Raw genomic sequence first — 23896 nt, forward strand, 5'->3', positions numbered from 1 at the left:
TGGGTGGGAGAAACAAGCAGGCTAGAACCTCATGTTCATCTACAGGTTCAAAACTGAATTAATTTCCTCCCTGCTGAAAACCGGTCACGTACCTTTATTTTCCTCCGTGGTTAAGGGTATCAATGTCTTCACACTCTGAAAAACCAGGAATCTTGGAGATCTAGAGTCTTCTGCTCTCACCTGTATCCGGTTGGTCACCAAATCTCTCCTGCCGAGTATCTTCAAGGTCCTTAAACTTACCTAGCAATGGCCCCAGCCTTGGTTTATGATAATACAATTTTTTCCTTTTCTTTAGGCTATGGACACATTTCTGGAGAAGTCTCTTCCTGTCTCTTGTCTTGCTGTCTTCTCACTTAGTCTGTCTTAAAACCCTGATAAAACTAAACCCCCCGACCTTATACTATTTCCTGGCTTTCACCATGACAGGATGGGTGCACAGCGTGTTTCGTCGGACAGGTAACGTAGACATACCAGATGTGACAAATCATACGAGGTAAAGGACAATATGGTTCAGGTATAAACTCTAGGGTTCCATCCCTGGGGACCCAGTTGGCAGAGAGCCGTCAGGGAAAAGTGTCTGTGCTGGTCCTGTGGGACCTTTCTGTTCCTTACAGCCTGGTTCCTCACCAGTCGGTGGCACTCTCCTGGGCCGTGCACTCAGCACTCTGATTTCCGTGGGTCCACATGGATCTAGGACTCGTCACGGAAGAGAATTCTCAGTGTCTCTGCTATTGTTCAGAGTCAAACCTCAGCTGACCAACTTTTAAGTCACTGTTCTTTCCGTCACTCCAGCTAGAACCCTTCCTTCTCGCACAGGCCAGACGCATCTGGAAGCTTGACTTTTTGGTTCTGCAGAATTCTTACTCCTGCTGCCAGCTCTGGGAACACCTGAAGCCTCACCCGGGGTTCTGGACGTTACATGCTTCTTGCCCACTTTCCTACACGTGGGTTACAAGGACTTAGGTCACCTCAGACTGATTTACCTTTTCTTCCAGAACATCATGAGCACAGTTTGAAACAACATGGCTACTGGCTACCATTAGAATCAGCAAAATCAACTGCACCCAATCATCTAAATGTTTGTTAATATGTAGCCCATTTGATCTGCTTAGAGCTTTAGAATCTTCCATAAAAAGATTTCATGGAACTTTCTCTTCTGGAAGATGTAGAGTGATGGAGGCAACAATAATTTTAGGGCAATCTTGCTGTTTTATTACCACTAACAGCGCTTATGATTTTTAGGTTAAGGTTGATGATATAAATGCTCAAGTTGATAGATTATTTATTTATTTATTTATTTATTTTTGAGTTGGGAGTTCCCCAGAGATGCTCCAGTTGGAGGCTCTCATTTGATGGAGCCAGAATCTGTGCTGAGTGATTTCCCCAAGGCCATGTAACTGCTGAGGTGCCTGGCCTCCCGTAGTGTCCTCCTCCTACCGCACAAAGCTAGCTCAGGAATGCTGTTTGCATAAACCATTTTTGATACACAATCTCGGTTACTGAACTCCTCTTTTGTTAAAGTTGCCATAAGTTCTCTTAATAACAGTAGTGATCATGAATGTCAAGAAGGGGGTGGGGTGTTAAGGAGATGCCCTGGGAGACTGGTGAAAGTATTCATTTATCCTAGCAAGACACTCTGGCAAAAAAGCTTGTGATCTGTTCTGTTTCATGCTGGTCTTTGGAGAATTCAGAAACATCAGGCAGGCTAGAATGAAGCAAGCCCTCCATGTCTTTTAATTTTTTGGAAAGTTTCAGAGGATTGCTAAGATTTTCTTACGCCTGTAAATTCCAACGCCCTTCAAAATTTTTGTTTAGGGATGCCTGGGTGGCTCAGTTGGTTAAGCATCTGCCTTTGGCTCAGATCATGATCCTGGGGGCCTGGGATCCAGCCCCACCTTAGGCTCCCTGCTCAGTGGGGAGCCTGCTGCTCCCTCTCCCTGCTGCTCCCCCTGCTGTGTTTTCTCTCTCTCTGACAAATAAATAAATAAAATCTTAAAAAAAAAAAAAAATTTTTTTTTCTTTTTTTCTGCGAATCATCTGTTCTCCTCCCAGGTCGCCAGGATACATTTAGAAGAGGCAGGTAATTGAAGGACGGAGTCGAGTATATTCACAGAAATGTGCAAGCACCATCCCAGTCAATTTTTGAACTTTTCATCACCCACTAAAAAGAAAGCCTGTAGCCATTAGCAGTCACTAACTATTGACCCCCAAACTTCCCTAGGCAACCATTAGTCTACTTTCTAGCTCTACGGATTAGCCTCTTCTGGACATTCCATATAAATGGAATCCTAAGTTATGTAGTCTTTTGTGACTGAATCCTTTCACTCAACCTTTCTTCAAGGTTCATCTATGTTGCTCTGTGTACCAGTCCTACATTCCTTTCTATGCTCGATAATAGTCCATCAGACTGACGGACCATGTTTTGCGTATCCATTCATCAGCCAGTGGACATTTGGGTCATTTCTACTTTTTGGCTAGTGTGAATAATGCTTCTATGAGCATCTGTGAACAACCTTTTGTGTGGACACATATTTTCATCCCCCTTGGATATATACCAAGAAGTGGAATTGCTGTGTCATATGTTAACTATGTTTACATTTTTGCAGAAGTGTCCAACAGCTGACACCACTTTGTATTCTTACCAGCAGGGCACGAGGGCTCCGGTTTCTCCACATCCTCCCTAACACTTGTTATCCTTTTATTATCACTATCTTAGTGGGTATGAAGTGGTATCTTATTGTGATTGACGTTGAGTATATTTTCATGTACTTATTAGCCATTTGTGTATCTCTGTTAGAGAAATGTCTGTTCATATCCTTTTCCTGTTTATTTATTTTTTTTAAAAGATTTTATGTATTTGAGAGAGAAATGGGGGAGGGCGGAAGAGCACAGAAGGAGAGTGAGAGGAAGAAGCAGACCCCCCGCTGAGCAGAAAGCCGGTCCCTGGACTCGATCCCAGGACCCTGAGATCATGACCCCAGCTGAAGGCAGACACTGAACTGACTGAGCCACCCAGGAGCCCTCCTTTCCCCATTTTAAAACTGGGTTATTGTTCCTTTCTTATGGAGTTGTAAGAATTCTTCATATATTCTGGATACAAGTCCCTTATCAGTATAATTTGCAAATATTTTCTCCAATTCTTTGGGTTCTTGCTCAAACCTTTTGTAGGGCAAGAGATTTTAATTTTGATGACATCTAATTTTAATCTTTTTAATCTATTTTTTCTTTTATCTCTTGTGCATGTCCAACATTTTGGAAGATATATCTAGTTTCTCAGGGTAGAGGTAAAAGACAACTTATAGGTCTGCTGGGAAGTTTATTAAAATATTTTTTTAAGGTTTTATTTTTAAGTAATCTCTATACCCTACATAGGGCTTGAACTTACAACCCCAATATCAAGAGTCACGTGTTCCACTGACTGAACCAGCCAGGCTCCCCAAGTCACGTGCTCCACTGACTGAGTCAGCCAGGCACCCCAAGAAGTTCATTGTTGATGGGACACTTTGGAGATGAGGAAACAAGACCTTAAAACTAAGACATAAGCAAAGAGAAGACAAAGAAGATTAAAAAAAAATCATTGGCTAACTTCAGTTGACTATCAAGTTCTGTTAATCATGGTCCTGGCAGGAAGCAGATGCAATATTAAAAAGAGGGGTCTTGGGGGAGTTTAATGAAGGGACTTTCAGATAAAGGTGTTGACAGTGTTAAGGGAAACCAACAAAAGATGACAAAACATCCATAGCTGGTAGTGCTGGGAAGTTTCTATCTCAACTTGGTGAATAGGGAGGGAGCATTTACTGGAAGTTAGTTATAGGGAAGGGCTGCTCATGGGAAGCCATGACTTTTAGTAAAGGAATGTGGCCACAGCCAACCTACAGGATGCCAAGGAGGTTGCTGAAGGGATAATGCCTCCAAGTCTCTTTATTCCGGCTCCAGTCTCCAGGCCAGGCCCTCTTTCAGCTGAACCCTGACTAAGAGCCTGAGGCAAGGGGGGCTGGTTGATTAGTTCATCAAAGCCAGCCATTGGGGCCACAGAACAAGATGGAGAGCAATGGCGGATGGAGAGGGGTGTGAAGGGGACTAACCAGTGTTGTCACGAGAATGGTGAGGTGGAGGTTTTGCTCCTTTTCATAGGGGGTGGGAGAGCAATTTACAGGAAGAAAGGATGAATGAGAGAAAAGACAAGTGATGCCTTCAACAGGTCTTTTAACTCCCCCCCCCCCCCCAATGGCTTCCATCCCTGAGAATACCAGGCCCTTGGACTTGACCTTTGCAGGTAAAATTTCTCTCTCACAAGCCTCAACTCAGACACCACCTTCTCTTTTACGTTTTTAAAAAAATTGAATGGCTGTACAAGATTACATTCGTTTCAGGTTTACCACATGGTGCCATGTTCACCATAAGTGCAATCCCCACCTGTTACCATATAACATTATTACAGTATTATTGAAGATATTCCCTCTGCTGAAATTTTCATCTCCGTGATATATTTTATAACTGGAAGTTTGTACCTCTTAGTCCCCTTTATCTATTTCATCCTAGCTCCCCTCTGACAACCGTCTGTTTGCTGTATTTAAGAGTCTGTTTTTGTTTGTTCATTTATTTTTTAGATTCTACATGTAAGTGAAGTCATGTGGTATTTGTCTTTGACTTATTTCATTTGACTTATTTCATTTACCGGAATACCTTAATACCTTCTAGTTCCATCCATGTTGCCACAAATGTCAAGATTGAATTCTTTTTCATGACTGAGTAATATTCCAGGGGTTGCGGAATGTGTGTGCATACACATCGCATCTTCTTTATCCATTCATCGACTGATGAACGGGTAGCTTTCATATCTTAGCTCTGTAAATAATTCAGATACAACCTTCTTTTTGCTGCTGTTCCTTACAATTTTCTTAGCAGTGATCTGTTGGAGATCGAATTGTCCACAAAGTGATTCTAAATTTATTCTTATTTACAAATACATCATATGGTTCTCATTGTTTAACTGAGGCAGAACCAGTTTTATTCCCCTCCTGTCTCTGCACCATCTTCACAGAGCTCTGATACTACACAACCCCTCAGCTAACACTGAGTGGATTTAGGATGAGGAATTATCCAGGCTGCTTGGAATCTGCTCATTGGAAGGGTCCTCAATGTCTTTCCATTTTTAAAGTAGCCATTTTTATGCTCCTACTCGCTGAAGACTCTGTCTCTGGGTAGGGGAGATGGGGGTGGCCTAACTGGCATTACTCCCTTCTTCATCTAACAGAGCCCTGATTTTGTTCAGAGTCTCCTCTATCCCCAACATGGCCAAATAGCAGAAGGGAAACCTGCCCTGGGCTCGAATAATTTAAGGGAAATGCATTTCCTCTTGCCAGGATCTGGTTTAGGAACGGACAGGTGACCAAATTCTGGCTTCAGAACCTTGAAGAAGCATTGCTTGTGACATCCAAGAGAGACCTTCCTCCGTCTTTAGAGAGAAGCTTCAGCCGGTAGTGGCAGCCACTTTACAACCAGGAGGAGCAGAACTGGTTTCAAGATAAAGAGGCAGTGTGGACTGCAAAGCGGCGATTTGCAAAGATCTGGGTCCTTGCTAACATCACTGAGGGCAACCCGAAGCCTGCTTTGTCTCTGAACTTCTGTGAATGAATTTATTCCTTGTTTGAGAAGATCTTTGAGCTGGGTTTTTTGTTCTTCTGTATCCGAAAGCGGGCAAGTGCATTGACTACTTCTGCCGTGGGAGTCAAAATATGACCGGATAGCCCCCTGAATGTTTAGACTCGCTCTGTGCCCAGAAACGTAAGGATGGTTTATACCGGAGAGAGTATACCCGTCAATCACTTGACGGGTCAAGTCTGAACATTTATCAGCGATGGCAGCTGGTCTCTGGGTACTGGGGGCTACTGTCTGTCCATGCTAGGGTCCCGCTTATGTGCAGCTCTTACTCATGACATTGGACTTGCCTTTTTTTGTTTTTTAAATAGGGTCTCCAAAATTTTAAAGATGTTTTCTTTTCCATACATATAAAAAACTCTTTGCTCGTTCGAGGTAAGGAGTGTTAAGCCCTTAAGCCCTGAACCTGGGGTAGATCAACAACAGCATTTGCCAAAGCAAAGGCATGTTTACCTAAGGGGCCTTCTACCCAGGACGCTTAGCAGGACCCGACGCTCATAATAGGCAGGAAATAGAGTAAATTGTGTCGTGTAATAGGCAGGAAATAGAGTAAATTGTGTCGTGAATTGACAGGCCAACTTCACAGTGAGATTCCTTTTGTTTTTCTTTGCAATCTAAATGGGAAGTCAGACCAGATCTTGTGTCAGTTTAAATCCACGTGGAGTGATTATTGGAGGCATTCAGTAAGCAAGGGGAGAGGGCTGATTATGGACACATGTTCTGGTTACTTAATTTACAATTTCCAAGTACCTGTCGTTCTGGGTGAAAGAACTCCTTTTCCTCCACCTCTCCCCCTCAGTAGGAATGGATAAAGACTTTTCACTGAAGTTTGAGGGGATGGGAGATAACACACCAGAAGTAGAGGCAAGAACTAATGTGCATTTTATGGGGGGAAATCTTGGGCTGAAGAATTGAAAAAAATCATTGATAATTTATTAGGAGACAGGGAGAAGGAAGGGGCTTGGAGCCAGGAAAATGGGAAAGAAACAATGGGTTAAGAAAAGGAAAGAATATAGGAATAGGGCCAGAAGACTGAAGTTCACCAGCGCATGATTAAGAACTATATTCACGCCCGATTCACTTTTACATGGTCACGGATGGAAGGGTAGTTATGTGTGGTCCCTAAATGGAAATATCCTGCAGGATTTTTTTCTTTTTTAAAGGCAGTTCAAAAAAATGAAAAAAGATTTCTCTACATGATATTTATCTGAAGGCTGTGGTGTCCTGGTCAGTTGGACAATGAGTGTTTACTGCTGAAATTGAGCAGGAAGGGGCTGATATGTTTCAGAAGTCCTACAGTTTCATAGAACTGTTTTCTAATGCATTTCTTCCTTTTTTTTTTTTTTTTGAGAGGGGTGGGGGTGGAGTGGAGAAAGAGGGACAGAGAGAACCTTAAGCAGGCTCCATGCCCAATGTGGAGCCCAACTTAGGGCTCAACCCCAAGATCCTGAGATCATGACCTGAGCCAAAATCCAGAGTTAGTGCTTAGCCGACTAAGCCACCAGACACCCCTCTCTGCTGCTTTTTATCAATAAATACACCTTTCTGAGACTTTGAGCATTTTTTCCAGATACAGTTTTCCTGTTTGCTCCATAGTTCCTTTATTTTCGTAGTATCTAGAATAGTGTTTCTTAATGTGGCCTGTGGGACATAGAGTGACATTAGAGTCACCTGAGAGGCTTCTTACAAGCACATGTCACGGGACTCCACACAGCCTGAATGACCCAGAATGTCAGGGGGTGGGCTACTTTTTAACCAGCACCCCCAGAAAATGTTCACAAATTCTTATCTTGAGAAACACTGGTCTAGATTTTAAGTTTCTTGAACAGGACCCCTATCATTTATTTTTGTTTCTTTCTAATGCATAGCACACAGAAGATGCTGGAGAAATGGTTTTCGGAGGTACGAATCTAAGAAAAGAGGCCAACAACTTGGCTTCAAAGCCCCTTCCTGCACTGTCCCTGCCTGTCTCCAGAGTAAACCTTAGCTGCCAGTTCATAACCTCCTGTCTCTTGGAGTCTGCAGTGGTGCGGTGGGTACAGTAATAAGAAAATCCCATGGCAGGGGCTCGTCTTCATGATTGGTGCAGAGCGAATGGGGCCGGCTTCCTGCCCTGACAAGCCTGCTTCGCCAGTCATCTCCCTCCTCCGATGAGTCGCCCAAGACCATCCCTACTAGTCCCTTCTCTGCTTAAGTTTCCCAGTGTCATCGAGGTCCAGCCTAGAGACAGGATACACATGGGTTATTGGAACATGAAGAATTTCATATAAAAATGTGTTAATCATAACAGGGTAAAGAGAGAACTCTATGGCACCATGGAGTTAGCAGTAATGGCAGCTCCTAGAGTTGATGGAACAAGAACAAAGGGGAAACGTAGAATTTCAGGGGCGGGGCCCAACGCGGGGCTCAATGCCACCACGCTGAGATCACGACCTGAGCCAAAATCAGGAGCTGGTCACTTAACCGACTGAGCCACCCAGGTGCCCCTCTTTTGGGTACTTTCATCTCACTTTTCTGCTTTGGACACCTTGAAATTTAGTCCTTTTTTAGGAGTGGATTTTTCACTTTTTTTCCCCGAGTTTAATTTTTTCACTCACCTTCTTTGTCGCTCTTTCCAGAGTTTCTCACTCACTGTGTTCTGTCACAGTTGCCACTACTTATTTAGTTATATTTAATTTATGAATCGCATTACCATTTTTTGTTTCCTTTTTTTTTTTTTTTTAATTTTGTATTGGTTGATAAATGTATTGATAAATATGTTCTTCTCATGGTAGCTTTGTGTGGAGTTTGCCTATGTCTGTTCATGTTAACTGTCTTGGATTTTTTCTTCTTCTTCTCTTTTTTTAGAGAATTATTTTTAAGTAATCTCTATGCCCCACGTGAGGCTTGAACCCACAACCCTAAGATCAAGAGTCGCATGTTCCACTGACTGAGCCAGCCAGGTGCCTCTTGGGCTTGACGTGATCTGCAGTAGCACACGTGTCTGAGGCGTGAGTGAGGGGTTGAGTAGCTTAGTAGGTCCTTAGCCCAGGCAGACTCTGTCAGAGCAGCAAAGCTCAGGTTCTTCAAGAAAGGACTCCTGGATTTTGGTGCTGGGAAAGGTCAGTGTGTCTATCTTCAATGGGAGAACTCCCTTGTTTCTGCTGGACCTTTAATTTCCACTGATTTTTTTTTTTTCACCGTTCAAAAACACCTTTTCCAAGTCCTCCTTGAAGAAGCTAAGTACTTCTAGAAATTTTCTAGGTCCTGTGATAAGCTCTAAAGAAAGCTGAGCTACATTTTGAAGGATCAATAGCCAACAGAACGTTTTCTAATCGCATTACAGTGAAATGGAAAAGGAGTAACGAATGGATTGATGAAAGAGGCTCACCTTCTTGGAAAACAAGTGACATGTTCCTGGAGAACCATGGGTTTTTAAAAAGGGCTTCCTAAGCATAAAAAGTAAGAAATATGTAGAACTGGGCTATGATGGAAACATGACATGTCAGAGTTTACGGGAAACCGCCGAACTAGGATTTAGAGGGAGATTATTAGCTCAAAATTAGCTTATCAGGCAACATGGAAGTTTAAATAAAATGAATCTACAGGGGCACCTGGGTGGCTCAGTGGGTTAAGCCTCTGTCTTCAGCTCAAGTCATGATCTCAGGGCCCTGGGATCCAGCCCCGCATGGGGCTCTCTGCTCAGCAGGGAGCCTGCTTCCCTCTCTCTCTGCCTGCTGCTCTGCCTACTTGTGATCTCTGTCTGTCAAATAAATAAATAAAATCTTAAAAAAAAGTTTATTAAAAAATAAACCTAAAAAGTGATATTTTTGGGCTTTTAGAAGTCAGTGCAGTGGAGGAAACAGCAACATGGAGGAGATTAAGAAAACCAAAAGCTGGTCCTTTGAAATGATTAAAATAGAACTCTGACAAGACAGATCAAGAACAAAAGATGAAAATGGATAAGAGAAAAAATTAGAAAGGGGAGATGAAGGCAGGCATATCAGAGATGTTTTTTCTAGTGAGTTCTATAAACCACAGAACACTGAATATTTAAAGACCTTACTGAAAGTAACAGGTTCCCACGACTGCCCTCATATCCTAGCAAGAGAGGCCCTTGCCCTGGGCCTGCTTCAGGGGGCCCAACTCTGACCCTTCTCTGGCTCTGACCCTCCCCAGGTGGCCAGGGTGCCCAGAGCCAAGAGGATGTGCCCACAGGAGCCTGTCCCTTCTCATTAGACTGAGGAGGAGGGCTGTGGGGTTCTCTGTTAAAGCAGCCATGAGTTCACTTCCAGGTCTAGAGCAGGCCCTGGATGGCACATAGGCCTGTTCTCCCAAGGTGGTCAAGGGACGGCTGTTGGTGGGAGTGGAGAGGAAGTGTCCATACACACGTATAGGCAGCCTTCGTGGTTCAAGATGGAGGATGGGATGGGGAGAGAGGAGGGTGTGCCGCATGTGGGTCAGGAGCCAGGGACAGCTCCCCCCAGCCACGTACACTACAGAGTGAAACTTAAGGACTTCAGGAATTCTAAATTTGAGGGATGCCTGGGTGGACTAACTTTTGATTTCAGCTCAGGTCATGATATCAGGGTCTGGGACTGAGCCCTGCATCAGGCTCTGTGCTCAGCGGGGAGCCTGCTTGAAGCTTCTCTCCCTCTTCCTCTCCTGCCTCTCCCCCTGGTCATACATGCATACCTCCACTTGCACACTCTCTTAAACAAAGAAATCCTAAAAAAATAGAGAAATGAATTTTAAATTTGAATTGGACCTTCTAGGTTGCTAGAAAGGGATAATGGCCAAGGTTGGGTGACAGGATTTATTTAACCCTTTGTTAGCATAACTTACAACTTCAAATATTTAGAAACAGGTTATGTGGAATTCCATTTGCGTTTCTGCTGCAGGCCCTGCAATGCTGGAGGCAGACAGATTTTAGTATTTCCGATTTATGGGAAGTCATACTTTGCGGTTAGGTGTTAAGCTCTGGGGAGCCGTTTGCCATTATTGGAAAGCAGACAACTCACCACCAACAATTCCATTCCTAGATATGCACCCGGGAGTAAGGCCATGCCGAGGGCCAGTTCTGCAGTAGGAAAGAAGAGCCCGCAGCAGAACATCGCAAATCTCTTTATCACGAAACATAGGATTTAATGAAGCTTCAATCTCTTTCACTAAAGACTTCTTTGATAGAGGAAGTGAAGCCTTGATGTACTACCAACAGCTCTTGGATCACGTGCTGAGTAGTGCTGTCCCGTAGAAGGTCTTGCCAATGTGCCCAAGAAGTCGTGTACCAGAATGTTCATAAGAGTTGTTGGTAATAGCAAAAATCTGGGGGTGACCTCAATGTTCAACAGCAGGAGGGTGGAAAACTAGATGGTGGTACGTTTACAGGACGGAACATAACATAGCAATGAAAAACAATGGCTCAGAATCGCATATTTCATTACGGCCGCATTTTATAAGCCTGGGATGGTGGGGAGTGGGGAGGGGAAGGAAGATGGTTTGGGAAGGAATACACATATACGGAACACCCCTCATATAAAGTGATAAACATGCGGAAAATACCGCGTTTTATTTAGAAATACATATTTAAAGTAGTAAATACCAGGGAAGGGTGAATGGGCAATTTAAGATAAGTTACTTCTTGGGGAGGGAGATTATGAAGCACAAGTCAAATACACTGCATTGTGGGTATAAGGATTCTTGTTATTTTAGGTCTTTTTGTCTAAAAGATTTAAAACGACGTTCAGAAAATATTTCAATTTTAATTTTGGTTTGACACTTTTTGTAGAACAGATATTTTATTTTCATTCAAGCAATCAGCTCCTTGGTGTTTACCCAAGAGAACTGAAAACTTATGTCCACAGAAAAACCTGCATATGGAACTTTTTTTTTTTTTAAAGATTTTATTTGTCAGAGAGGGGTGAGAAAGAGAGCACAAGCAGGGGGAATGGTAGAGGCAGAGGGAGAAGTAGGCTCTCTGCTAAGCAGGGACCCTGATGTGGGGCTCGATTCCAGGACCCTGGGATCTTGAGCTGAGCTGAAGGCAGCCGCTTAACCAACTGAGCCACCCAGACGTCCCTGCACATGGATCTTTAGAGCAGCTTTTTTCATAATTGCCAAAACTTGGAAGCAACCAAAGTAACTTTCAGTATGTGAATGGCTAAATTCCTCTGGCATCTCAGCCAATGGAATATTACTCAGTATGGAAAAGAAAAGAAATGAACTACCAAAAAGAAGAAAAAAGAAAAGAGCTACCAAGCCATGAGAAGACATGGAGGAAAAAAGTAAATGCGGATTACTAAGTGAAATAAGCCAATCTGAAAAGGCTACATGTCTAACCAGCTTTAAGGCTAAGGAAGGCAATGAAGTCAGAAATATTGATAAAAATAGCAACCAAGCAACCGAGCAACCAACCAAACAAACAGAAGTGACCTGTTGAATGTTTAGAAACGAAAGCCTGAAAACCTGGCTGGTCATTGTTCAGCGGCTGGAGTCCCAGCTCCCAGGGCCAGGTGGCGTTTGGACCCGGAAGTGCCCTTTCTCCCGCGGGTCATGGCACACGGGCGGGAGTGGCCTTGCGTGGAGGCTGTGCTTGCATTTAGGCTCCCTGAACCACAGCACTCATCGATGTCATCCTTCGCTTGACCAAAAGACAGACGATCTACCACGATCACGCCCGATCGCCAAATCTTAATCTCTAAGGACATACCAAATCTCATTACATTTTCCCTAAACCACGTGGATGGATTATAAGTGTGTCTCCCTACGAAGTCTTCCCCACCTTCTGCCAAGTGAATTGAGCGGTAACTATACTGCTTTGCGCTCAATTCACCCTCACCAGTCAGCGGGCACAGTCTGTCCTCTTATTTCCCAACTGACATCTCTGTTTGGTCGCAGTCTGGACTGTCCTTTTTTATTTTCCCTTCCAAATGGGTTTTTCCTCCTAATACTAGCTTCACACGCAGCCTTCACCAAAGGTGTTAGACACCAAGTCAGAGCAGAAGCACTTTGAGTTATTTGAACTTGAGCAGTTTTTTTTTTTAAAAGATTTTATTTATTTATTTGACAGAGAGAGAGAGATCACAAGTAGGCAGAGAGGCAGGCAGAGAGCGAGAGGGAAGAAGGCTTCCCACTGAGCAAAGAGCCCGATGCCGGACTTGATCCCAGGACCTGGGATGATGCCTGAGCCGAAGGCAGAGGCTTTCACCCCTGAGCCACCCAGGCGCCCCTGGACTTTAACATTTTAAACAAAAGATCATTGTAAAAATCTTATTTTGCATGGCACACACACACACACACACACACAGACACAGCTGACCCTGAGCAACCTGGGGGTTAGGGGCACTGATGTCCCTGTGCCATCAAAAATCTGCGATTAACTTTTGACACCCCAAAACTTGACTGTTATTAGCCCACTGTTGACCAGAAGCTTTACCCATAGTGTAAACAGTCAATTAACATATTTTGTAAATGTATTATATAAGTATCCTTATAATAAAATAAGATAAAGAAAATTGTTATTAAGAAAATCGTAAGGAACAAAAAATACATTCACAATACTGTACTGCATTTATTGAAGAAAAAATATGGCATATAAGTGGACCCAAGGAGTTCAAATCCATGTTGCGCAAAGGTCAACTATATTTTTTTACCTTAAAAATTCGGCGCCTGGGTGGCTCAGTGGGTTAAGCCTCTGCCTTCGGCTCAGGTCCTGATCTCAGGGTCCTGGAATGGAGGCCAGCATCGGGCTCTCTGCTCAGCAGGGAGCCTGCTTCCCTTCCTCTCTCTCTGCCTACTCATGATCTCTGTCTGTCTAATAAATAAATAAAATATTTAAAAGAAATTTAGAATGACCTGAATTTTGGAAAAGTCATACGGAATCCATAGTGCATTCTAGAGACAACTACCCTTAAGTCTGTGGTGATATTCCAGTGATTTAATTAGATTCGAATCAGATCGACCCCATCCACTCCACCCATCCACTTGCTGGCCTCTTTCAAAAGACGGGATTGTGCAATGATAACCTTTTCTTACCTTTTTTAAACACACATATGCCATTTAACTATCATTCACAGTCATAGTTCAAAGAGTAATTTCATTGGTTTGCATCAAAATGCCCCTGGCCTTTCTCTTTTCTTTCCTTGGTTTGATGCTAAATAGGCCTTTCCCGACATGGGGGGGCAGACCAATCACGGCCACCTGCAGCCGAGCCCTCAAAGCACTCTCTTGTTGACCCTTTAGTTCCCGCAGCTGTTTTCAAGAAAGATCTTTGAGCTCTCTCTGCCCTCTAACGACTGGCCCAGAAAAGACTCAGCCTGGGGTGTGTGTGTCAGTTTGGGGCATTATGCCACAGAGTGTGGGCACATTGGAAAGAGCCAGAACCTGGAAAATGGGAAGAAAGCAAGTTAGAGGCAGGAAGCTAGATGAGAAGGCCTCTGGTCCCAGTGGAACTGGAAACCTGAGACCAAGACAAATCCAAAGAGGGGGCTCATACTTGCTCCAAAATGCATGCTTCGCTGCAGGGAGAGGTCTGGGAAGTCAGGCAGGGCAATGCCTGAGAGATGAAGAGGAACCAAAGGTCCGGGTCTTCACGGGGAGGACCTGAGGCACCCGGGCAGGGAAATCGGGAACAGGTGCGGGGCCTGATCCCAAAGCGTGACCAAGATGGAAGCTTCCTACGGACTTCTCCCCAAGGCAGGACCTCATCTGGGCACCAAGGCCTGATTCCTGGACAGAGAAGAACGCACCGCAGGACTACTCCTATTCCTTCTACCTTAGGGGGTAGAAATATAGTTTTTGTGCTGAAAAACGTCAAGTCACCATGACTTGGGGGTTAAGCAAAAGACAACTCAGTGGGTGGCTTTGTCAGGACTATTTTACGAAAAGAAATTCCCGGTCTCTTTCAGGCAGCAAATGGGTCTCCGTCTGTCTTCCATGTCCGATAGCCCAAGCCAGAAACAGAAATCCCGACACAACGAACACAACTGACAGCCACAAACCTCTGCTGGACGAATACACGAACGGGTTCACAAGAGGACACTAAAACAGCAGCAGATCCATCTTAAAATCATAAAGTCATAAACCTACCTTCTGTCTCCCCGCAGCAGTGTCAGATGCACCTCGCTCACCCCTGGACCGGACCCACACCGAGACTGCCCTCTCGCGCAGATGGAGAGCCCTCCGGTGCCTTTTCCCACCGGGCAAGAGCTCTTCCCGCTCACACGAAGGCCCTGGAAATTCCCAGGGACGTTCTTCAAGGCTGAGGCTTGTGAACTCCCACTTGCATTTTGGGAAAGTCGTGACCTTTCCCAGATGCCGTCAAGGAGGGCCACAATTCACCACCAATAACTGAAATCAAGTCATGCTGATGCCCAGAGGCAGCTGGAGCGTTCGGAAATAGGATGGGCGCCTTGCTCCTGCCCACCAGATTGGCACGACTGCGAGTGAGGTCACGGCCAAGTGGAAAGCGCCGGCAGCAAACTGGAGGTGAAAGAGAGGCCAGTTGGGCAGGAGGACGGGCAGCCTCCTCCTCCTGCTCGACATCCCCACCTGCTCCGTCTTCTCAGATTAGAATCCTAATGTGAGTTTACAGAAAGTCAGCTGGAGCTCCCGGCCGCGTAATTCAGATCACGTTGCCTGCAGCGCTTCGAAACTCAAATAAACAGAAGGACTAATATTACTATTGAAAATGTAATTAAGAGCATTCATTGTGAAGTAGTAATGAGTTACCTCACCCTCACCATATGGCTGGAACGGATTAACACCTAGAGGAAATGATCCCAAACCTCTAAAATCAGAATTAATGCCTCAGATCATAATGAGAAACTTTTTTTTTGAAAGAAAAAAAAAAGTGGTTGAGCGTTTACTACACCAAGAAGCAAAAATAAAATATTGGGGCTACCATCCTGAAAAACCCCATTTAGATTAGGGGAGTTAGGTTTGCCGTGTAGGACCATATCACAGATGCAATGTAAAGGTCGATTTAGATGTTAATCTAAGATTTATGGGTTGGAATTGTTACTTAGGCAAATGGTTTTCCCTCTATTGTTGCTCTTGTAATTATGAGGAATTAATGGGAAAGTCTGCACGCAGACTGACAGGTTCATAAATCACCAGGGATGGGCTTAGCCCATTGACTGAAATTTTTTTTTTTTACATAAGTTACCGGTTGAAACGCTGTTTGTTGGCAGGAAGATGATATAGTGTGATTTAATCCCTTAGGGTTAGTCAAAATGGTAGAAGTGTTTGGATTTCTGGGCAATGCCAAAAGGGTCAGCATTACAAAGGGTTCCCAGAAAGTGCAGACCCATTTAGAAGGTGGCTTTCGCTCCTGAAATGAGCACCTTCTGGAAGCACCCTGGGGAATTGTGGGATACTTGAGGCTGTGCCTGGCGGCGTCTGCTTAGCATTTGTGCCCTAGGGCCATCTGGGGAAACATAAAGAAAAAAAATTGGGGATTTTTTTTTTTCCTTACCAGAATCCTTTAGTTTCCTTGGTGTACTACTACAGGGGAAAGTTTAAAGGGCTCAACACTGCCCTGAGGGAAAGTGAGGGGAGAACATTTCTTTCTGCAAATGCTTCTGTGGGTGCCAGGGATCACGCTCACCTGCAGCTTGTTGAGCTGGTAGGGCTGGCCTTCCAAGAACTTGAACGTGCAGCTAGCAACACTGACTCCAGCGTTGGCTGCTCTGTCTCCGGCCCCAGAGAAATGGGGCGACCTCACCGCATTATTTCCTAAGCTGTTTCTAGAAAGATTAACCTCTTGTCTTAGGAACATCTAACAGCTTCAAGACCAGCGGACCCAGGTGAGAGTGAGTCAGAGCATTCCCAGGGTGAAAGAAGTTATTCCCAAAGCTTCCTGGATTTGGGCCGGGGAGTGAGACATCTGGTCACCTCGTGGGGCGGAGAGCCAAAGTACAAGCCTAAGTTGTTCTCGTGGCCCACGCTGGGTTTGCGGGGTATCTGTGCGTTTCTGTGATTGGTACAACACTGAGGTGTCCTCAGTTCATAAATGACAGGTGAACGCCTAAGATGATGACCCGTTAGGGAAAAATAAAGATCTCTGCTCCTAGAACCGAGAACTGGATTTCTCTTCCACCGCTGAACACCCTGCTCCTCGCTCTTGAGAGTTTTTATACTCGATGATCTTCTCATTGCTGTGACACGCGGTCCCATCAGCCAGGGCCCCATCTGGGCACATTATGACGAACTCAAACCTGGTCCGGTCACGGAGTCCTATCAAAGGACTTTATCCTGCAATCCACAAAGAGATCCAGCCGGCCTGTCATCTAACATGTCTGGAAATGTCAGTGTTGCGACAGATGGCCCCAGCTCTCTGTGCAGGCAACAATGCCCTCACCGGGCCATTGATTCTGATTGTGAAATTTAAATATCTGAACCATGCCTGATGGGCTGGGGGGAAGTGCACCTCCATTCCCCGGCGATGAGCAGATCTGTCGTCCTGGTGGAAACTGGAAGCCAACGGCCTGCTTTATGGTGTAAGCTTGAGCTCCTGGTGTAGTGGGGCTCTGAACATGCTTGGACCTGGAGGTGTGGGCCGGGCCGGGGTGGGAATTAAGTCTTCTGGCAGAAAACCAGATACTCTGCACTTACCGAAAGCAGAAGGCACTGAGGGAACAGAGAGACTGAGAGCTTGCTGGAGGAGTTGAGCAGGACAATCGATGCTTGTTCTTCCTGAGAAAGTTTCGAAAGCTTTTCACTCTAAGAAAAGTGAAAGCTGCAGTTTAATTTTAAGGAACACAATCGTTGGAAAATTCTGGACTCTTTCCAATTCCAGAGTTTTGTTGATGAAAGGGAGAGTTTGAGGTTTCCCTTTAAAGTAGAATGGGGGAGGGGACGCCTGGGTGGCTCAGACAGTGAAGCGTCTGCCTTCAGCTCAGGTCGGGATCCCAGGGTCCTGGGATCGAGTCCTGCATCGGGCTCCTTGCTCAGTGGGGAGCCTGCTTCTCCCTCTGCCCGCCACTCTCCCTGCTTGTGCTCTTTCTTTCTTGTGCTCAAATACATAAATAGAATCTTAAAAAAAAAAAAAAAACTAGAATGGGGAAAACCGGGGTTTTATTAAGTGTTGTCAACAACAGTAAAGGACTCTGTGATAGTGTGAGCCATACTTTTACTCCAAAATGTGTTTTTCTTTGCCTAAATTAGTAACTAGTTGGTATTAATGCTGTATTAGCTTATTGATACATTTATTAAGAGCTTATTTTCACAGAAAAGCCCTGTCTGGTATTGTATCCTACAAGGAGAAATGCCATTATTTCCATTGGTGGCTATTCCTAACGCATCCCTAAGCAGGTGTCAGAGTTCACCTGGTGTTCAAAACCCAAATTATGAGCACAGGGCTGAGGACCCTAAGGACTCCTGCAAGCCTCAACAATTCTGAAAAGGATGGAGAGAATGAGTGCCAGCCAGGACACAAATGGTGGTGGTGGGGCGTTGGGGGTTGGGCAGGAAGATCCTCTACCGCCTAGCATCTCTGGCACTTCCGAGGACTTGGATCTGTTGGCAGTATTCACACAGATGAACTCACAGTGTCACAGCTGAGCTATCAAAAATAAAATCAAAACCAAAATATACTTAGGAACAACCCTCAGTATTTATCCCTTGGAACACTTCCTTTTCTCATTGATTACATATGTCTTTGAACTTTGCCTGGTGTTAAAGACTAAACATGTTTATAGTTACTTGCTTATATTGATGAATTTTTTAAAAAAAGGTTTATTTATTTATTAGAGAGAGAGAGAGAGAGCATGAGCAGGAAGGTCAGAGGGAGAGGGACAGAGACTCTTAAGCAGACTCCATGCCGACCGCAGAGCCTGGTTCAGACTTGATCTCATGACCCTGAGATCAGGACTCCAGCTGAAATCAAGAGGCAGATCCCTAACTGACTATGCTGCTCAGGTACCCTGAAAGATTTCAGTTTTAAGTAATCTCTACCCCTAATGTGGGGCTCGAACTCATGACCTTGAGATCAAGCATCATGCACTCTATCAACTGAGCCAACCAGTTATCAGGTGCCACTCTGATAAATTCAAAGAGTCTAAGACACCATTTCAGAATCAAGTTACAGCAGTCTCTAGGATAGGGACACCTGGCTTGGAACCCTCCCAATATAGGTACAAGGGTACAACCCCCAACTAGGAGTCCAGGGTGCAAGGTACAGCCAATCCCTTTCCTCCCATCCAAGTACTAAGCAGGCCCGACCCTGCTTAGCTTCCAAGATCAGACGAGATGGGGCGCGTTCAGGGTGGTATGGCTGTAGACCAGCCAATCCCTTTCCTTAAGGGACTGATAGTTGTATGGGAAGGCAGTGGTGCTGTGGACAGGTCCATGTGTTCTTCTGCCATAGGGTTGACAGCCCTCTGTGGGTTAGATTGCCCCAAACAGCCCTGCTTCTATTCTGGGCTTTGGCCGTGGGGGCCTGGGCTGGGGGTGGGGGATGCCCCGCGGCCTGGGGTTCTGGTGGGAGGGGTCTCCCAGGAGCGGCTGAGCAGCTGCTCTCTCTCTTGCCTCCTCAAGGGCCTCTTCCTCCTCCTTCTCTTTCTTCCCTTCTCCCCACTGGAGGCCTTTTCCAGCCTCAAAATTGGCACAAGTTGGCCTCGGCCAGGGCAGAAACCCTGCCCAGAACATTTTCATTGTCATTTAAAAAACCGGTATCTAAGATTTTTTTAAAAGATTTTATTTATTTGGCAGAGAGAGAGATCACAAATAGGCAGAGAGGCAGGCAGAGAGAGAGGGGGTTGGGGGAAGCAGGCTCCCCACTGAGCGGAGAGCCCGATGCAGGGCTGGATCCCAGGACCCTGGGATCATGACCTGAGCCACTGAGCCACCCAGGCATCTGATATCTAATATTTCTTGAGCTCTTTAAGGCTAAGTGATTCTAGTGAATCATCCCCTAACCACCTAATCTGGACAATTCCAGGCCAGTAACTTACTGCTTGTTCTCCGGTGACAGGGCTCACTAGCGGAGTAGCTGTTCACATGGCTCTGGAGGAAAGGAAAGACATCTCCGCCTCATCTTCATCGGGACAGAAGGAGTTAGACTTGCCTTGGCTAAGCCTGATGTGGCCTGAAATGCCGTGTCGCATTCAGGGTGTTACTTCAGGCCGAATAAGTCAGATACCGGGGCAGCTGGTGTTTGTGCCGGACTGTCCTGTGGGAATCCGCAGGCCGGATCGCACGGCGGCCGGAGCCGAGTCTCCCCGGAATGCGGTGGGCAGTCCCACCGGCAGCGGTTCTGGGAGGAGGGAACCCTGGGACAGGGAGCCGCTGGGCCCTGGCCTGGGACAGGGCGGGAGGAGCCGTCGCTCTCTGGGCCTCACCGGGCTCAGCCCAACGCCTGGGGAGGGATCTGGGCGGTGACTTCGGAACGTCAGATTTGTAGATTTGTAGTCACCTTTGTAGATCCAAGTTTTACAGGATTTCCCTCCTGCAGTCCCTTCTACGACCCCCAGGGGGAGCGGACATCTGTTGTGTCACCTTCTGGAAATTCGTTTTTACCCTTCTCCGGAAATGACACCTTCCATTCTCTTCAGGGGTTCGGATCCCCACACATTCCGCGGGTTTCAGCCAGGCCGCCCGCTCCCGCGGCTTCAGGGTGCGCCGGGGCCCAGACCTGACCCGGGACCGCGCGGCGCACCCCTGACCACACTGATTGGCTCATGGCTGAGCACGTGACTCCAGCTGGGCCAATCAGAGCCAGCCTCAGAATGGGCCGGGACTGGTGTGAAGACGTCATCGTCTACACCCTGGGCTGAGCGAGTCTGGAGCTGCCGGGGGCCTCCAGCGGGTGAACAGAGCACAGTCCAGCAGGGCAGCCGAGTCCCGAGGACATCCGTGAGCCTCCGCATCCCGCCGCGACCAAACTGAGATGGTGCCTGCGGTTTTTCCGTTACGGGAGGCAATGAGCCCCCAGACCCCAGCCCCTTTCCGGACTGTCCGTTTGGTTGGAGCTTCTGTCCTTGTTCCTGAAGCTCTCTTGTTGAAGGTTCAAGCCGTGCGTCCTGTCACTGGGGGATCCTCAGGAAGGGTCTCGGCCCATCCTCGGAGTCAGGTGCCCCGTGGGAGAACACAAGGGCTTGAGGAAGCAGATCCAGATCGGACAGGAGAGAATCTGCAGGGCAGGAAGGGGGCAGCAGGAACTGGTGGCCCGAGAGCGGGTCCAGGCAGCAAGCGTCAACCCGGCTAGATCTGTGGGGCATGTTACCATTCTTTACCCATTTTCAAAATACCCGGGGAAGGAAACCTAGTAAAAAGCCTTAGATATTATAATAGTTTGGGCGTCGGAAGCTAATGTTATCTCATTGCCATTGTCAAAGCCCAAGCAGGGAGGCCAGGCAACATTTGGATTACACAGCCACGGTGACATTTTGTCAGGGAGGGACAAACTGGAGAGAGGCAGGTGAATGAAAGTCCCAAGCTTCCTCAAGGGGTTTCCTACAACCAACAATCAGGGCCCAGGATGAAGAGGCTTTCCATGCACCCTGAAAGCCCCAGGGGCTTCAGCCAGATGGACCTGGTACTCTAGGGAGAAACAGAGGGATAGAGAAAGAAAGAGGAAGTGAGATGAGGGGGTGAGAACCTCCAGGTGCCTCCATCCAAGGGAGGCCGCCATTTTATATTCTCAAAGTAGTCCTCACCAGGACTGTTAACATCATATTTTGACTGGCTATGTTCCACAAATGATAGCCTGCGTGATGTACATACTCCTGCATGGAGTTTGAGGCATAACAGTGGAATTATGTTTATACTCTTTATTTCTTTGTGTCAGCAAAATCAGTGAAGAATGGTGGTCAGTGAAAGTCACAAAAGTAATAAATGGGAAAGAGGGTCGAACAAAGACTGATTAAGTTCAAATCTTATTAGCACTCACCAGGCCTTCATTCAGGAGGTTACACAATAAGGTTTTGTCAGCCAGATGAAGTGAAACCTGGGGACCATAGAAAGTCCCCATTCTCTAAAAACAACGGGTCATTTGGGGAAAGGAATTGAGTTCCAAGAAATTGAAACTTACATGATTGCTTAAAACCCAGCTGAAGGACAGGAGTCTCCAAAAATCTGTTGACCTGGCAAATACATGGTGGCTTCAGTGGGTTCCATGGCAGGAGTGAATTTTGTTAGGTTCCTTCCGATCTGTGCCCCCAATGGTTTAGAGCTCCTTTGGTCCTGAGTTTCCAATGAGACCTAGCTGCTCAAAGTCATCATTCCCCTAGGAAGGTATTTTAAGAGAGAGAGAGGATAAAGAAATAATTCACATTTTGAAGATACGTTGATACAAGTGTGGTAACAAGCTTTGAATTTTTTGAGGATTTTCTGATTTTAACATGATTGAACTGTTTAAGAACATTTGGTCTACTAAATTGATTATTATGATTTATTAGAATTACAAAAGTGATTTGAGAACTTAGGGAGCACTTGTCTGCTCTGGGAGGTGCTGTCGGTGTGCCTTCTGAATTTCCTCTCAGATCCCTCTACCATTGTCACGCACACAGCACCCAGTGATTTTTCTCTCCAAGGGCCAGAACCTGCATCCTGGCGGGCCACCATCCAACTCTCAGTTTTGCGAGGGTTCCAGAGCAAGAGAGGGCTTTGCATCAGATAAAGACATTGGCTCTGGTGAGCCCCATAAGACTGTCTAGCATGTGTAGCGGGCACAAGTTACACAAAAAGGGGTCCAGGTCCTGTCACTTACCTGCCACTCTTGCATTTGTTCTTCTCCCAAGCTAATCCCTACAGCCTCATTAGGGGTCTCTAGGACCGTCTGATGGAGGAAAAAAATCTCGGCCTTGTTCATGGAAGGTTGTCTTCATATCTTTGGGGTAAGCCAAAAATGGACTCCGGCTGCAGTACGACCTCACTCAGAAATGACCCCGGAATTAGTGGCCACCTGATCGGGTCCTTTTGGTCTCCTCCTGACAGTGGGCCAGCAGACAAAGAGGAAGTTAAATCCTGACAGGTTATGGTGAGGAAGTATGCTTATGCCACATACTGGGGGCAGAGAGAAGTATGTTCAGAACCCACTAGGATAACTCTTACTGTTCTAGATTTTTAATTACGAGTAAGCAACTATGGTGTGACAAGGGTGTGATAACCAGGGGTGCAGGCTCCTCAGAGATGATGGTCTGGGGCACCTCACCAGACAAATGGTGGCCTAGGATGAGGGGAACCTCAAATAGAGAGTAGAAGAGGGAGATGAAAATAATTTACAGCTGGAGGACCAACCAGCCACAGAGTGTTCCACTAACCCTTCTCTTGAAATGGCGACCAGTGACAACCCCGAAAGAGTAGTGGGGTGAGCTCAGGAGAGGCATGGAGGAATCCAAGTGGTGTTCCACCCATGTCCCCTCAGATCCCTTTTCCATCGTGGTGGCTTTCACTCTCATGAGACCAAATCTCTGTCAGAGGGCTGCCCTCAGGCTCTCAAAGTTGGAAGTGTCTGAGAATTTCCATTTCATTTGGTGCTGCCCTGGATATGGTATTCCAGCTTTTTCTTTTCGTTTTTTTTTTTTTTTTCCTGTTAATTGGACAATTTAAAAGTGTGACCTGTAGAACTTCTGTGTGGAACTGAGTCAAGGTCGTCCTACCTGGTGGTCTGCTTGATATCACACTGTTGTGTGGCCTCCTCTTTGTTTTTAATTCCTCAGTCCCCTACCAATTTTTTCCCTAATAAATCACTTTTGTGTAAATTTTTGTGAGTGTGCTACTGGTGAACCCAACCTAAGACATTTTCTTAGGTGCTTGAAGTACTTGAGATAACCAGATACATTAAATTTATTGGACTTTGAAATGTCTGAGGGAATTTGATTAATTTTCTAAGGAATATTAAATAAATGTGTCAGGATGATTTGGTCAGTGGAGTTCACTGAAAGTGCTAATAAAGGAACAATTCAAATTGGTTCTTATTTTCCACATAAAATTTGTTAGATTTATAAATAAAATAACAAGATGTGGAAACTGAGCTTGAAGCTTTAAATGATACTAGGCTTCTACGTTATAAATTTAATAAATTTAACTTGAGAAAACCAGAATATTTTTAGGAATTCCCTTCCAGGCTGGAAAGTCTTTTGGGCAATAGAGACTCACTACCCTTTAAAGAAACTAAGCATTGAATGAATAAACTCAAGGTTTACCTTTATGTTTATAAATATCTACAGCGATTTCCTCCACTGTAAATGTGAGTTATCAAATGTATCCAGTGAGATATGTAAAATACTCAAGTCAATATCAAAATGTCAACTCC

General features: G+C 45.6%; 1 long non-coding RNA gene across 2 annotated transcripts; it reads right to left on the bottom strand.

Annotated features, from left to right (window-relative positions):
- Positions 1-407: 407 nt before the first annotated feature.
- On the bottom strand, positions 408-20276 carry LOC309845601. 2 transcript variants are annotated; one of them, XR_014301371.1, is made up of 4 exons: positions 19593-20276; positions 17254-17361; positions 14728-15292; positions 408-696 (listed from the first exon to the last, which is right to left on the bottom strand). It is a non-coding gene; the product is annotated as an uncharacterized lncRNA (long non-coding RNA). The 2 variants fall into 2 exon arrangements; XR_014301372.1 differs by lacking the exon at positions 408-696 and having other exon boundaries at positions 13975-15292.
- Positions 20277-23896: the final 3620 nt, after the last annotated feature.

Source organism: Mustela nivalis, assembly GCF_964662115.1.
Source record: "Mustela nivalis genome assembly, chromosome: 12".
In the NCBI taxonomy this organism is placed as follows: domain Eukaryota; kingdom Metazoa; phylum Chordata; class Mammalia; order Carnivora; family Mustelidae; genus Mustela; species Mustela nivalis.